Raw genomic sequence first — 16,097 nt, 5'->3', positions numbered from 1 at the left:
ATTATTCCATTTAAATTTTCTATATGTTCATCATTCATTTTGTTTATGCTTTCCAAGTGAGTTATTTGACCTCCATACATCTCTTTATCTCTTTATTTTCGTAATCTTCATGTTTCGGAATTGATTATAAAACTTCTTCATAAAGCCAATCTTGGACATTTTCTGGTAATCTAATATTTGATTTCATGATTAATGAATGTAGACCAGGTTTATTAATAAAATTTGTGTTTGGATACAAGAGGAGTGAAACGTTCCCCTGCAAATCCTTGTACTTTTTTCTATATTTATCTCTAACATGATCTGTTATTGCCTTTCTTGCATTTGTAAATTCTAAAAGTTTTGCCACTTCATCAGCTTCAAACCATGGTTTATTCTTTTCATCAATAACCATAAACACTTGCTTATTATTATGTATGAGATCGTTGTTCCTATGGTTGAAGACTGATTCCATTTAATAAAAATAACTTTTATTAGATTTTTATTTTTATTGATAAAAGTAATTATATATAAATCAAGTTCGTTAATGAATAGAGTCGGTTTTTTCATTTCCTTTCAATAGTACCAGTCTTGAGGGATTAAATTAATCTTATAATATTTTATGTCTAGGTGTATGAAGCTACTTTTACTATTGTTGTTTGTGAAAATAGTAGTTGCAGATGAAAAGAACAAAGCAATGAAATATTTGAATGATTATGGTTACTGAGATATTCAGGATGATAAAAGGCTTACCTAAGTGAATGATGTAATTAGAGAAACATTAATAGTATATCAGGACAAACGTGGTCTTCACATATATGATGAATTAAGTGAAGAAACTCTAAATTGCATGAATAAGTCTAGATGCAGTGTAGAAGAGATAAATACCAACTATAGAACTAGTATGTATAAACGGAATAAGAAAAATATACAATGATATTGCAGCTGAAAAGCTATTACAAGTAACAAAGGCAGCATTTCATTTGTGGAAAAAGAACATTGAATTCAGTTTCATCAAGGTAACAGTAATCCTGATACTTTAATTACAAACAAAACGTGTGCATAGTTATGAAATATATTGTCACAGCTGTCTAAAGGATCTAGACGGAAATGGTAATGTGTTAGATCATTTTTTTTCCAACTATGAATAACGATCCAGTAGAAATACATAAGAATGATGTAGAGTTGTACTTTGAGATTTATGGGAATACACCAAAAGATAAACCAGATCTATTTGAAGTTTTCACCCATGAAATTAGTCATGCATTATGCTTAGAGCACACAGAAGATGATGGAGGAGTAATGTATCCATACAATAATAGTTCACATTTATAATTATCTCAAGATGATATTTGTGCCATTCAAGGCTTTTTTGGTAAAACAGTATCGATACAAACACACAGCCATCTACATCAACACCAGCTGCTTCATCTAAGCCAATTGAATCTATATGTCAAACTAAGAAGTTCGATCACTTATTATTTCTGAATGGGATTTTATATATCTTTTGTCAAAACTGAGTGTGGATAGGTAGTAATATGAAATCACAGCTAATGATTGATTGGTTAACATTTTTACCACAAGATTTACAAAAAAATAGATGGAATACATCAAAGACGAGGTAGTGACATTATTTTATTTGTTGACAATGTGATATGTGATGAATTATAATTAATACCAGGGTTCTCAAGCCGAATTTAATATGGGATTATGTCAAGATTTTAAATTAAATGCTTTAGTAAGTACATATAAAAAACTTTTTTTTCTTTAATTAACTTTCCCAAATGGTGACAAATAAATATTAAAGACAAGGTGTTATAACTAGAGAATTCCGAGTAGTGCTACTGGAATAAATTTTGCTTTTAGATACAATAATGTATTACTGTATTTTTCAAGGGTAAGACATTTGTGAATATCATAAATTCACAAAAAAAGAGCTGGTACATCTGATTTGTCTGTGTTTGCTATTCATTGTAATAAACCATCAGCGTTAGTTTCCAAGGTAATAAATATATTAAAAGTTACATTGCAAAAATTACAAAATTTTAATTTTTTCTAATAATTTTTTTCTATATGAATTAAGCAAGTTCGACCTAAACTGTGTAAATATTGTAAAACTGAGAAGACAATTCATGATTTTACTTCACAGAAATATACAAAAGATTCTTACAGGACAGTGTGGACAGTGTGTAGGTAATGTATAAATGAGTATGATATCTCTCCCATGCGGAGTTGGTAGTCTTCCAGCAAGCACTTCCCCCGGTGGTGGATACAAGAATGCTCAGGTGATATGGTGGGAAACTGGGAAATAAAATACTTGGGCAGGACCAAAACTAGCCACTGCTGCCATGTAGGAGTATATTGGCGTATCAAAGGCTAAAGGAAGAAAGCTTTGAGAATAAATTACCTGGTCCCCCAGGTTGGGGTTTGTGCAGTGGGCCATCTCCCTACTCTTATGAAAAAATTAAAATGCTAATAAAATATCCTAGAAACACTGGAATCTCGAACTATGAACTGACATAGGAAAAAGGAAAATGACATCTGGATACTGGAATGTGTAAAGTATCTCCACAAACTTGAATATATTACCAGCAGACCTTGTCAGGTTCAAAACGGATGTTGTCATATTCTCTGGCACTAAAAGGAAAGGTAAAGGAGATGAACTTGGTAATTGTGTTCGTATCTGGAGTGTGGTGTCCCAAGTGGTAAGAACCAAAGCAGGGGTGTCCATTATGATAAAGAAAGCATGGAAAAAAAGATTCAGGAATCTGAGATATATTAATGAACGTCTTATTGTGGTATAAGTGACTCCATTGTTGAAGTATATGCACCCATAAATGACGCAAGAGAACAACAGAAAGATACTTTCTGGACAAACTTTAGGGAGACTACAAAAAAACCCAAGGAGAAAGGAACTGATAATCATGGGGGATATGAATGGAAGAGTAGATATTAGAGAATCATATATGATAGTGGGAAAGCATGGAAAACCATAATATAATGACAGTGGAGAACAACTGATTGAAATATGTAAACATTTTGATACGAAAATTACCACCACATTTTTTTAAACACAAGGATATTCATAAATATAGTTGGCAAAGGAATACTACAGAACTTTAATAGATTATATTGTCATTAGAGAGACAAATGGTTTCAAGGCATTAGATGTTGGACCTTATAGAGAAGCCATATAAGGATCAGACTGTTATCTGAGAAAAATGAAGACCATTTGGCCATAGAATAATGCAAAGAATGGTTCTAGTGACACTAAAATGGATTATACTGAGAAAGCTCAAAATCAACACTTCAATATTGACAGCCTACAAGGTGAAAACACACAAACATTCTTTGCTACCAGAATGGAAAGGACATTGGAAGAATCATTTGAAGGAAATATATGAATACATAAAATCCATTGTTATAAATATAGCAGCAGAGGAACTGGACATAAGTTAAACAACTACAGCCATACAGCAGAATGGTGATTGGAGGAAATAGAGATGGCAGTAAAAGAAAAGAGAAATGCATTCAACCAGTGGTTGAAGATAAATCGGAAGTGACAAGAGCAATCTATAAGAAAAAGAAGGATGAACTGATTAAAAAATAAGGGAAGCAACAAATGAAGCATGGGAAAAGACGTGGAACAATGTCAATAGCAGACTACGACTTGGTAGAGCGAAAGAAGGAGGGTCTGTATCAAAAGAACTTCAACAAGGGACAAAAGCCAAAACCAATGTTCAACTGGTAACACCAAAAGAATGAGATGAATATTTCCAGAAATTATTAAATGAGGACAGAGAAGATTATATATAGGAAGGAACAATGGAAGAAAACGAACAGGACAGGAAGGAGATCCAAATTTTATATAGTGAGGTGAATAAGGTAATAAGAACAGGGCAGAATGGTAAATCACCTGGCAGTGTCAATCTGGAGCTCTTCAAATATGATGGTGACAAAATTGTGAAACAAATAACATGGTTATCCAAAAAAATGTTACATGGAGATTCAGTACCCAAGGAAAATGAAGCTAGGCTATATTAATGCAATATTTGAGAAAGGAAGTCACAAAAACTGCTTGACCATTCGAGGAATTTGTGTTATTGAGATATTAATGAGAATTTTTTCAAAAATAATAAAAGTAAGCTGGAAATAAATTTTAAAAGCTAGAAAGAACAATGTGAGTTCACAGCTGGTAGATCATGCCAGACCATATTTTCACATTACAACAGATCATAGAGAAACATATAGAAAAATAAAAAATATAGGATTAAATTTAATAGATGTAGGAAAAGCATATGAGACTGTTCCGAGAAAACTACATTGGAGAGCATTACATATGGTGAATATAAAGGCTCTTTAATGAAAATAATAAAAGAACTATATAAAATAACATATACCAAGTGCTAATTGGTAAACACATTCACAGAATTTTAGAACAAGCAAGGGTCTCTTACAATGCTGACCCCCTGTCACCCATATTATTAAAAATCTATATAGACATTAGTCTGAAGACATGGCCTTGTAAATGCAATGGGGTGCGGTTATAAATTAAAGATGGAGTTTATTTATGTCATCTACTATTTGCTGAAGATGAAATAGTTACAGCACAAGACGAGGAGGATGCAAAATATATATGTGTAACAGTTAGCAATTGAATATAGGAACTGGGGATTGAACATCAATTATCAGAAAAACAGACAGTCTCACTAATGATCCAGATGACTTATATATAGAGGGAAAGAAAACTGAAAAGGTCAATGCCTCCTATTATTTGGGAGGATGAAACAGAGGTAAAAATTAATAAAAGAATTCGCAGTGGAAGGACAGTCAATGGTATGCTCAGCTTAATCATATAGAGCAGCAATGTAATAAACTGAACTAAAAGAATTATATATAATTCAATGCTAGAGGGCATACTTACGTATTGAGTGGAGACTTGGACTACTAATCTGAAACATATTAAAAGAACTGCAAGCAGTAGAAATAGGCTTTTCGAGAAGACCAGCAAGAAGGACATTTAAAAAGAATGGAGGAAGCCAGAATACCAAAAATGATGCTGGAATGGGAAATGCAGGGAAAGGAACGAAAATGGTGCCCTATGACCACCTGGCTCCAAAATGTACAGTTAACAATGAGAAGAAACACCTGGAGGGAACTCCTGAAGCGATAAATTAAGATTCCATGCACAACAAATGTAATAATTTCTGAGCATTTGTTACTCTGGAGAAGAAGCTTTGTATAGAGGAAAATCTCAATAAATGATAATTTAGAGCAGCCTATAAGAGTATACAGTATTAGAGGAAACCCTTGAGTGTGTGTGTGTGTGTGTGTGTGTGTGTGTGTGTGTGTGTGTGTGTTTGTACATGTGGAAAAAATGGTTCTACATATTATTATAAACATCACTTACAACTTATTCCGAGTGCAGAACATTTGATGATATTGTCGATGAAAAACGATGAACAACACACTGAGACAGATGTTGATTGTCAAGAGATTAAAGAAATCGAATGACGTTTTTACTCATATCCAGCATGTAAACACGAAGATACAAGATGTACAAAATGTTCTCAAGAATATATCAAAAATAATAAATCTGGCTGAGCCTTGTTTAAAATTCATAATAAATTTTTTTATGTAAAATAAGAGACTACAATCAAGTGATTCACGATTGCCCAACTTCATGTTTATGGTAGACAAAATAATATAACTAATTACATCAGATTAAGAAAAAGTGAATGAAGTTAATTATATCACATATTTTACCTATTCCTACAAGGACTCTCAGTAATTTGAGAGTTGCTGAACCCAAAACTACAGTTAAAAACTTTTTATTAGAGGCTACAGTAAGTTGGAGAAATCAGAATTAATTAATTAAATTATTTTATAAGTATTTCCATTTTAAACAAGAATTATTACGAAAGACACAAGAAGACAAAAACGTGCACCTTATATATATTATTTTTGCAGATTTGAGGATGATTTTTTTGAAAAAACTCGACCACCAAGACAAGAAAAAAGAGTTAGACTTGATAAAATTTATCCATTCAGTACTATTTGAGGAAGAAGGAAGGAACAAACTAACAAAAAATGATTTATTTGAGATTAGAGAAATAAAATCTAAATTTAAAGCCTGATCTGTTGACTATAAAATCGTCTTTAACGATGCTGATATTAGTAAACTCATACTATTCGTGAGAAAACAGGTTATGTAATGAAAGCACTTAATTCTAAGCTAGAAATAGCTAAAAGGAGAACTAATTTTAGAAAATAAGATAAGTCCAACATAACAACAGCAAATCAAAAAATGTTTTATCCAATTTCTACAGGATATAAATCATCAAATAATGTTACAGAATATGTTCAAGTTTTATGGAGATATATTACAACTGATGAGTCTACTGATATAGCAAATGCTACATTTGATATTCAAATGTTAGACATTCCAAGAGGTAGCAGAGGTAATAAAGCAATAAATTAGCTGATGATAAAAAGACTAAAAGACACATAGCTAGAATTAATAATGGTGATCACTTGTGTTTTCCTAGAGTGATAATAGTTACATTAACGTATCACTGGTTTACATCTTAGGTAGAGAACTAACTACTGGTAAAATTAAGAAAATTTGAGAAGGAGATAAATTCAAATTATGAAAAGAGTAATCAAGGATGTTATGTAACCAGTTTGGCGAATACAAAGAAAGAAGAATTAACTCTGGGCGATATCAAAAATGTCGAGCAACTATAGATATTCAAACAAATGTTGTATGTGCTGAAAATTTCAATTCAGTTAGCTATCATAGTCCTGAGAATCCAATAACAATATACCTGTATAAAAATCGCTACCATTTTGTTGCAATTAATAGTATCTCATCACTCTTAATATCATCATATGACTATGACAAATGTAACAAAACACATGGCAAGAAGAACGATCAAGAATCCAAGATAGAAAGAAAAATATTTGTATTATGCAACTGTACAGAATACAATATTGTGGAAAATGAGATATATTGTGAAAATTAGTACCCTAGTAATTTAGCTTTGCACTCTGGACATTGAAATTAAAAAATGTTACATGAAATGCCAAATACAAAAAGGTAGTTTATGTGAAATAAAATTTAGTGAGAAATATATAGTCAACGGTCGTCAGAATATGCTGTAAAATCGCTGTCATGGTAAAAGAGAATTTAAAGACTGTTATGTTCACAGTGCTTCATATGCAATAAAATAGTTACAGGCAAAGAGTGACTCAAAAAAAGGAAAATTTGAAACTTTGGACTAGTTTTTAGTTGTATGTTGTGTCAGGAGACATTGATAAGAAATTCAGAAATACGAAATGCTGGATATAATTTAGTGGAGATGTGGAATTGTGATTAGATTAACTCAGCAGAGCATAAAAAACTTAAAAAATGAAAACCGTCGAAGTATCAAATTGAAGAGACGATTTTATGGTTGTCAAACAAATACATTAAAACTGGGACCTAAAGCAGCTCATTGAGCTTGATTAGTGATTACTAAGGTAAACTGTTTAGACAAGTCACTGATTTGCTGCAGCATGGAAATGTTCTCTATTATTATAAAACAAAAGTCTGGTTATTTGGCTTAAATGCAGGGCCCAAATTTGTAAACATGATGTGGAAGAACCGCGAGAGCTGACAAGTGGGAAGTTTGGTGGCCTCAAAAGCGGTACTGGTGCATGAAAGGACCAGGGAGCATGTTCACATTGGGTTTAATATCACATGACACTGCGATATGACTGTGCGATGCATTGTTCTCTGATTGCACCCCTGTATCCAATGGCACGACAGGTGTAGACACCGTGATGATCTACGTTGGATGGGTGTGTGGTATAGAATCCAGCGTCTAAAGTGCAGGAAACAGGTGTTGTAGAACCTCGATCTTGTTTTTAGTGTCCTGTATGGCACTGTCAGTGGCGTGCAGTAGGTTATGCATGCTTGTCATGGCGACATATATCGGTGTGAATCGTGACAGATAACATCTACATGAGAGCACAATTTCTTCAATTATGTAGGGACCTATCGCTACAAATAATATACACAAGCAGGCTAACAGTGTAGTAAATTCCATTTTATTGTACACTGCCACCAAATGTACATGTATAAACTTTAGCGAACAAAGCAGAACAGGAAATAACAAAGAACGTGACATCAAGACAAACTACACTTGTCAGGTACTGATTATGCCATTCCTGCAAGTCGTTTATTACGTTATGGAACCATTTGTGAATTTCTTTATTTTCATACATATCTGTAATGTTTATAGTTACGTTTTCTGTATGCCACTCTTTATTTCTCTTATGAATATCTTCCTCTCTCGTCTTGTTTCATTTCGATTTTTCCCAGGCTCGGATTTAACTGGTTTTCTTAACTAATGTACTAGATTGAGGAAAAATCTTGGAATTGTATCTTCACATAATTTTGGTCGAGTTAACTGGTATCTCATCTCATTTACTGCCAAATACGTAGAAGTATCAATTGCTAATAGCTGTCTTCTTCAAAACGCTTCGCATAGATCATGGATCTCATGGAAATCAACGAGCAATTTCTCGGAATTGTTGTGTTGTCAAACGTGTATATACCTGTAGCGAGCCTGAATACAGTGGTGTAGCTCCTATCGCCACTGTAACGGTAACTGCTTGCACATCCTAGGACAGCATTTGTCTGGCATCTCAAAAATGGTATTTCATCAACAATAATTCACATTTATTATACCCTGATGTGACACCACTAACCACAAATATAGATGGTGATAGTATCGCATACACACGATATAAATGGGCAGTGCATTGGTGGAGCTGTCATTTGTACTCAGGTGATTCATGTGAAAATGTTTCCAGTGTGATTTTGGGCTGCACGATGAGAATAAACACAATGAACATAGAATGTTAGTTGGAGCCAGATGTGTGGGATATTACATTTCAGTAATCGTTAGGGTATTCAGCATTCTGAGGTCCACAGTGTCGAGAGCGTGCCAAGAATGTCAACTTTCAGATATTACCTCTTCTCAGGGACAACTCAGTGGTCGACGACCTTCACTTAACGACTGAGAACAGTGGGGTTTACATAGAGTCGTCAATGCTAACAGACAAGCAACACTGCTTGAAGTAAATGCAGAGATCAAAGTGGGATGTACGACCATTGTATCTTTTGCACTGTGTGGCGAAATTTGAAGTTAATGGGCGTTGGCAGCAGACAACTGACGTAAGTGCCTTTGCTAAAAGGACGACATCGCCTGCAGTGTCTCTCCTGGGCTCATGAACATATTGGTTGAACTCTAGATAACTGTAAAACAGTGGCCTGGTCAGATGAGTCCCGATTTCAGTTGGTAAGAGCTGATTCTAGGGTTCATATGCCATGGACTCTAGTTGTCAACAAGGCACTGTGCAAGTTGGTGCCAACTCCACAATAGAGTGGGCTGTGTTTATATGAAATGGACTGGGTTCTCTGATCCAACTGAACCTATCATTGACTGGAAATAGTTATGTTCAGTTACTTGGAGATCATCTGCAGCCATTCATAGACTTAATGTTCCCAAACAGCGATGGGATATCTATGGATGACAATGTACCATGTCGCCACGCCACAGTTGTGTTTGATTGGTCTGATGAATATTCTGGGCAATTCGAGCAAATGACTTGACCACACAGATCGCCAGATATGAATCCCATTGAGCATTTGTGGGGCATAATCGAGAGATCACTTCACGCACAGACTCCTGCACCGGCACCACTTCCTCTGTTATGGACTGCTATAGAGACAGCTTGGCTCAATATTTCTACAGGGACTTCCAAAGACTTATTGAGTCCGTGCCATGCTGAACTGCTGCAAGGAGGTCTGACACGATATTGGGAGGTATCCTACGACTTTCCTTCCCTCAGTGTAAATAACACACCGCTTTTTACTAACATGTTTCGTCCATGTGTTTTATTATGTGGCTTCACACTTCCACACGAGATTCAAATGTTGTCTCTCTAACAACAAATCAATAAGAATACTCACCTTTATGAGCATATCTACAGCCATTAGATGTATAAAGAAATAGTTTACAAGACGTTGCACGTTTTGCAGCAACTGAAGTCAAAACGTTCACAATTACTATTTCCCTGCGCACAGTGCCACAATCTAATATAGTCAGTCATGACACTCACTGATGTAAAAGTCTGACAGTTGGATTCACACTAGTGGTCTTGGTGGCAAGAAAGCAGCTTTAAGATTAACGATTATTTTTAGTTACTTTTCGACTTAATTAACAAAGTAATTATTACATTTTTATGTTCTAAGAATTACTAAATTATAGAGAGACATGAATAGTAATGAAATAAATGTAGAAACAGGCGAATCTCACAGATTCTCAGCCATCAGCTACAACTCATTCATGAAGAAATACTTTCGAAAATGTGTGTTAGTGCAGCTTACACAGCTGAAATCAAGAAATATGAACACGTATTTCATTTTCAGGAAGCATATATTTCTGTTGCTGTCTACAGTTATTATGATAGGCACTTCTCTTGACACATAACAATTTTGTATGGAGTCTAATAATTCTCACTTTCTTACACTTCATTCGATTTTCCAATGCACTGTTATTTCTGTAAAAGCGAATATGATGAAGATTCTTACCATTTGTGCCTAATTTGTAACAAAAATTGTGGAATTGGTTTCTTTCTTGTTCGGAAACAGTTTCAATCTTTTTGTAGTTTCATTATCAAATCTGTGTGGTTCTCCCTGAGATATTCGCTATTTTTGGCTTAATTAAAACAGCAAATTCAGCCAGAAGGCAAATACTTGTTTATAAAGAATGATTAATATATAATAAGGCGTCGCATGGCGACGGTGGAATTTTCTAGATAATGTAATTCGTCGTCTTTGGGCGGCAATATAAACAGAAAAGTACGGATGGATATGCGATCCTTCACTATTTTGTTCGCTGGAGAACAAATGAAGCCTTGAGCGCTAAGAAGACTTTTACTGTTTTTCTCGAGTAAGACGGACGCAGATTTGTGGCGGTCTGATCTAATTATTTTTACTAAATAAATAAAAACGTGTTACGTCTAAGTTTTGAGTGAAGTGTAGGAAGAAGAACTGTTGTAACTTACCGTGACGAAGCACGAGCGACTCAAGAGGACAATGGCTATATAAAAGAGCGCTCAATGGACATGATATGGACATAAAAATCTACCGTCATTGTAGTATTAAGCTTAAGGTACGATATATGTTTTAGTTATAATAAATATTTGTTCTGGGAATACTGAATCATTTAGCAGTGCTCATTTCTATTATCTCCTCAGTATTATTTTCATTTTAATTATGCATTTTGCTAATATTACAGACTCCAAGATCAGCAGTCCAATGTGCGTGTTACATTGATAAAAAGAAAACTGTTTTATCGTCTTCTTGCATCAGCTTTAATATTGAATTTCTCTTTTGTGTGATGTTACAGTTGTTTTTGCGCCCTTAAGAACTTTCTGGTCCCTTAGGAAATTTTTTTGTCATAACAATAACTTCACAACCGGGTATGATCGTATCTACGATCATGAAGTAATTAGAAAGACGATAACGCAACTTCTTAATTAATAGCAAGCTAGTTGTGACTGCCTCAAGCCACGCGAAACCGCAAGTAAAAAACTATTCACATCTCATAATGCAATATTTTATGACAATGGTCAATCCATGATTCTTACGCCAATTGTGATTGATAAAACAGTAAGCTAAATCTCAATTTCCAACTTTCCATTGAATAACAACATCACTTCTATTTTGTAACATCACACTTGGCGCCCGAACAGGGACTTGACCAAAAATTAGTTCAAATACTTGGAAAATTTTCTATGTGCTTTTGTTAATAAATGTTCTGTCGTTTCATGTACACATCGTCTCTCTGTGAGAATAACGGTCGATAACGCGGTTTAATTACCGAGAGAAAAGAAAAGAAAAGAGACGTGAATTTGCTGAGACAACATAGCGGTATTCAAGCCATCAAAAAGTAAGTCAGAATTTTGCATACGCAGTGTAGTGCTTCGGTAGCAACGTTGCTTTTCCAAGTCGATCCACATCCTTTCTATCTCCTTCCGCTATAGAAAATCTGCTTTATTTTATCTTTCAAAGTAAAATTCTTCGTAGTCTGATAATAGAAATTATTTCTCCCCATTGTTAGTAGAGCTGTATTGCATTTTCAACATGGTGGATAGTGTGTGCAATTTGCAGTGAAGAGCATCTTCATTCATTTGTCTGAAACGTTTAGATTCCATCTTGTCTTCTCGCCAGATAGAATTTCATTTGTTGCTCACGCGAGAGCGGTGCTCTTAGCGGACTCACCACGTCACTGACAAACGACGAAAGCCTTACGTAGCACGTGGTTTACTGACGAAAATGGCAGATAGTAAACAGAGACAGGTGACAACAGGAGACGGGAGTGAAGACGTTAATAGTATTCCATACCCTTTACGATCGCGAACGGTAGGTTCCCGTGTGGAAACTGAACTAACCATGTCTGTAACAGGGGAAAGTGACCCTAAAGTCCAAATTCTTCCCGCTGCAGCTACAAATGACCTCGGTGCGTTAATGGAAATGCTGAAACAACAGTTTGACGCAGTAAATGAGACTATAAAAACACAAAATGAGACTGTTAACGCCCGATTAGATGCTGTAAGCGAATCAGTAAAAACACAAAATGAGACTATAAAAACACAAAATGAGACTGTTAACGCCCGATTAGATGCTGTAAGCGAATCATTAAAAACAGAGCTGGGCACAATCAAAACAGATCTGCATAAAGAAATTACGGCTGAATTAAATACCCATTTGGGTGAGGTGCAAACTAAGATCAGTGATCAAATTCAGAAAATGCAGAAACAGGTGAAAAGTGAAATAGCTGAAGTATCTGGAACATTAAACACAAAAATTCAGGCAGCTACCAAAGAAATAAACTCAGTTAGAAATGCAGTATCTGACATTGAAGGTGTAGTAGAGGATCTGTCGAGGCAGATAGACTCAATCAATACCGAAGAACAGGTTAAGAGCACCGTGAAAGCACACGCGGAGGCATTGTCGGAACACTACAGTGAATGGATAAAGGGTAAAGATATTTTTATCGAAAAGAAGGTCAGGGAGGAGCTTAGGGAGACTGTCAAGGATGTAACTTATGAAATCTTAGCTGCTCCTGGTAAGTCGGGAGACACAGTGGTTTCTGAATTGGGACAGATTCGGACGACACTTACACGGGATCTTCCCGAGTGGAAGCAGCAAGTAGTGGACGAAGTCAGAATGCTGAGAAACTGTGTAGAAAATCCGCACACGCATACGCAAACTATAGGGAACAACTCTTTAGACGGTGACGAATGTCAGTCAACTCCTTATCGTTCACCGCCTGATTACATGCAAAACAACAGTCCTGTTGAGTCCCGAGTAGGGAAAATAAATGATCCGCCCACAATTGTGAGTTTAATGCAAGAGGAAAGTGTGATTAAGCATCGCACTTTTCCTGTTTTTCATCCGCAGAAGCGAGAAATACACCCCATCGTGTTCCTAAAGAATTTTTCCGGCATATTTCCCAGGAGCTGGACAGACAGACAGCGTATTCAGTTCGTCACTGGCTTTATTTCTGGTGATGCAGCATTATGGGGAACGGAAATGGTAGACACGTGTAGGAATTATGAAGAGTTTGAGAAAATGTTCTTGGCAAAATTTTTGAGTAATGGGGTACAGCAAAGATTAAGGAAGGAGGTGTATGGTGCGGAAATTTTCAATGAGAAGCATGGAAGTCTCCGGCGATACTTTGAGAAGTATCTAGCAAAAATTAAATTCTGGGATTCTCCGATTTCTTCCAAGGACGTAATTATGATTCTCAAAAGCAAACTCCCTGTGTCTATTAGAGAGAAATTAGTAAATGTGTCCGAAGAAGACACGGATGTATTCCTTTCTGTGCTGGATTCCTTAGATTTAATTAGCGAGGATGTGCGCTCCAAGGTTGGCAGCGGCAAATTCTTCCCTGGCAGCCAGCAGAATGCATCGCACGCGGACAACAATGCGCCCAAGGAGAGAGCGAGCTACTGCGACCGCTGTTGCCAACCTGCCAGCGGTTATCAAAACGCAAACGGCAATAACTTTAAACGGAAGCAGAAAACCAATTACAGTAATCAGCAGAGATACCACCCAATTTACAACCACCAGGTACAACATCAGTACGGAAACCCACCCTTTAATTCTGCGCCTGAGCAGTATGGAAATTCTCCACAAACTAGTGGTAATTTTTCAAATGGGCCAGTGTACAATCAAAGTTATAGGTCGAAATATAGCAAGTGGCATGGGCAAGGCGGAGGCCACCCAGCACATCAGAACAACTTTTCACAGAATAGAGGACTGCGGAACAATTTTCAAACGGTACCAAATGCGAACTTTCCTTCACAAGGAAATGATTCTGCCGGCAACCAAAAGATCGGGCGACAGCAGACGTCTCAAGTATTTTATTCACAAGTGAATGCACCCAGTGGATTTTACCCCTCTACACCGGCATTTGTACCACATAACCAGCACCAATATGAAACGGAACAAACACTTAAGGCCATGAATGACAAACAGGTTAAACATCCTGCGGAAAATTAGAGGCAGCACCTTTCAGCCTCCTAGAGGTCGCTGCCGGTTCCAGTGGGGGTACTAACGAATACTCTGATTCTGAGTATGTTAATGCGATACGGTACGACCATGAGACCGGCTTACGAGATGACCTTGCACCTGACAAAGAAGCTCAAGACATTAACGACATTTATGATGAACAGGTCCAGGCTTCGATTAAGATTTCTATTGCCAACATTCCTTTCACAGCCGTTGTTGATACAGGAGCAAACATCAATGTGATGTCATCATGTCTCTTCAGACAGGTGTTTTCTGTTTCAAAAGTTTTATCATTGCCGATTCTGGGCTGCTCCATATCGGGAGCGATTGGTCCATTGAAACAGAGAGTTAGTTTACAGACACAGCCTCAACTGCAGATAGAATCTGTTTCCGTTTCCTGCCTCTTACGTACTGGAAATTTCCTTGTGTGAACTGTTAATAATAAGTATTGTGTTGAACAGCGCACTGACTACATGGTAACGGCTACTACATGTCATCTTTAAGTATTAAATGCTATGTATGGAAAAATTGTTTATAGTGATGGACATGAACTGATATTTCTTCAACAAGCTGAAGCAGGAAATTGAGGTTGCACCAAGAATTTCAATTTAATTTTAAGTTAGTAATAAGAAAAAAAGTGCTTGCGAGGTGATTGCCTGGAGCTAAATAAAATATGTAAAGGTGAGAAATGGAGGAGGATGCGTAAATAAGCACTTCTCTCAAGGTACAAGAATATTTATAGATTTATTTTTAGTAATGTAAGTACTTGAAGTTCTGTTGTAAAAGCCCAAATTACCTGCTTAAAAAAAAAAAAAGGTACATGTTCAAACACTCCAGACAGTGGACAGGAGTAGAAGAAATAGCTTAAAGTTCAGTTAAAGCGTGCTGTTAAATGGAAAAACAAGTGGTAACCCACATGTGTTCACGCAAGGAGACAATAAGCTGTAGTAAACTAAGTTAGGTGAAATACAGTACAAATAGAGGCAAACCATGAAGCATCAATAATGTAGCGTAAGTACTCCACGAGGCCACTAATTGCTATGAAAGTAAACTATTTCCCTGTGATCTGAGCCCAATGTAAAGAGTACATGAGGAATGTTAGCTGACGAATTGATTTCAGTAGAATCAAGTTACTAAATAACCACACAGCAAGCCCCCTGTATCATAAATAAGTCCAAGTAAAGATCTTCAGAAGATTTGTAGTGTAATCTAGCGACCATTCAATACCCTAATTGAAGGCTAATCTAAAGAACATGCAATGCAGTGATATTTAAACTTAATATTGACTATAACCTGAGTAAGACGTAGAAGTAGCAAAGTATGCTGTAATGAAAGAGGTTAAAATTTATATATGTGCCTATGTTTATTACGATAATTTTATTTACGTGCAGATTTTATTGCAAAAATGTCTCCTAAGACACTCCTCTTATGAAATCCATTTTCCTTGTGCCCGTTCCTTTTGATCCTGGTTCATTAACCCAGACCAAGG

The sequence above is a fragment of the Schistocerca americana genome, chromosome 3, assembly GCF_021461395.2.
Source record: "Schistocerca americana isolate TAMUIC-IGC-003095 chromosome 3, iqSchAmer2.1, whole genome shotgun sequence".
Taxonomy (NCBI): domain Eukaryota; kingdom Metazoa; phylum Arthropoda; class Insecta; order Orthoptera; family Acrididae; genus Schistocerca; species Schistocerca americana.
This window is presented reverse-complemented; position numbering follows the sequence as displayed.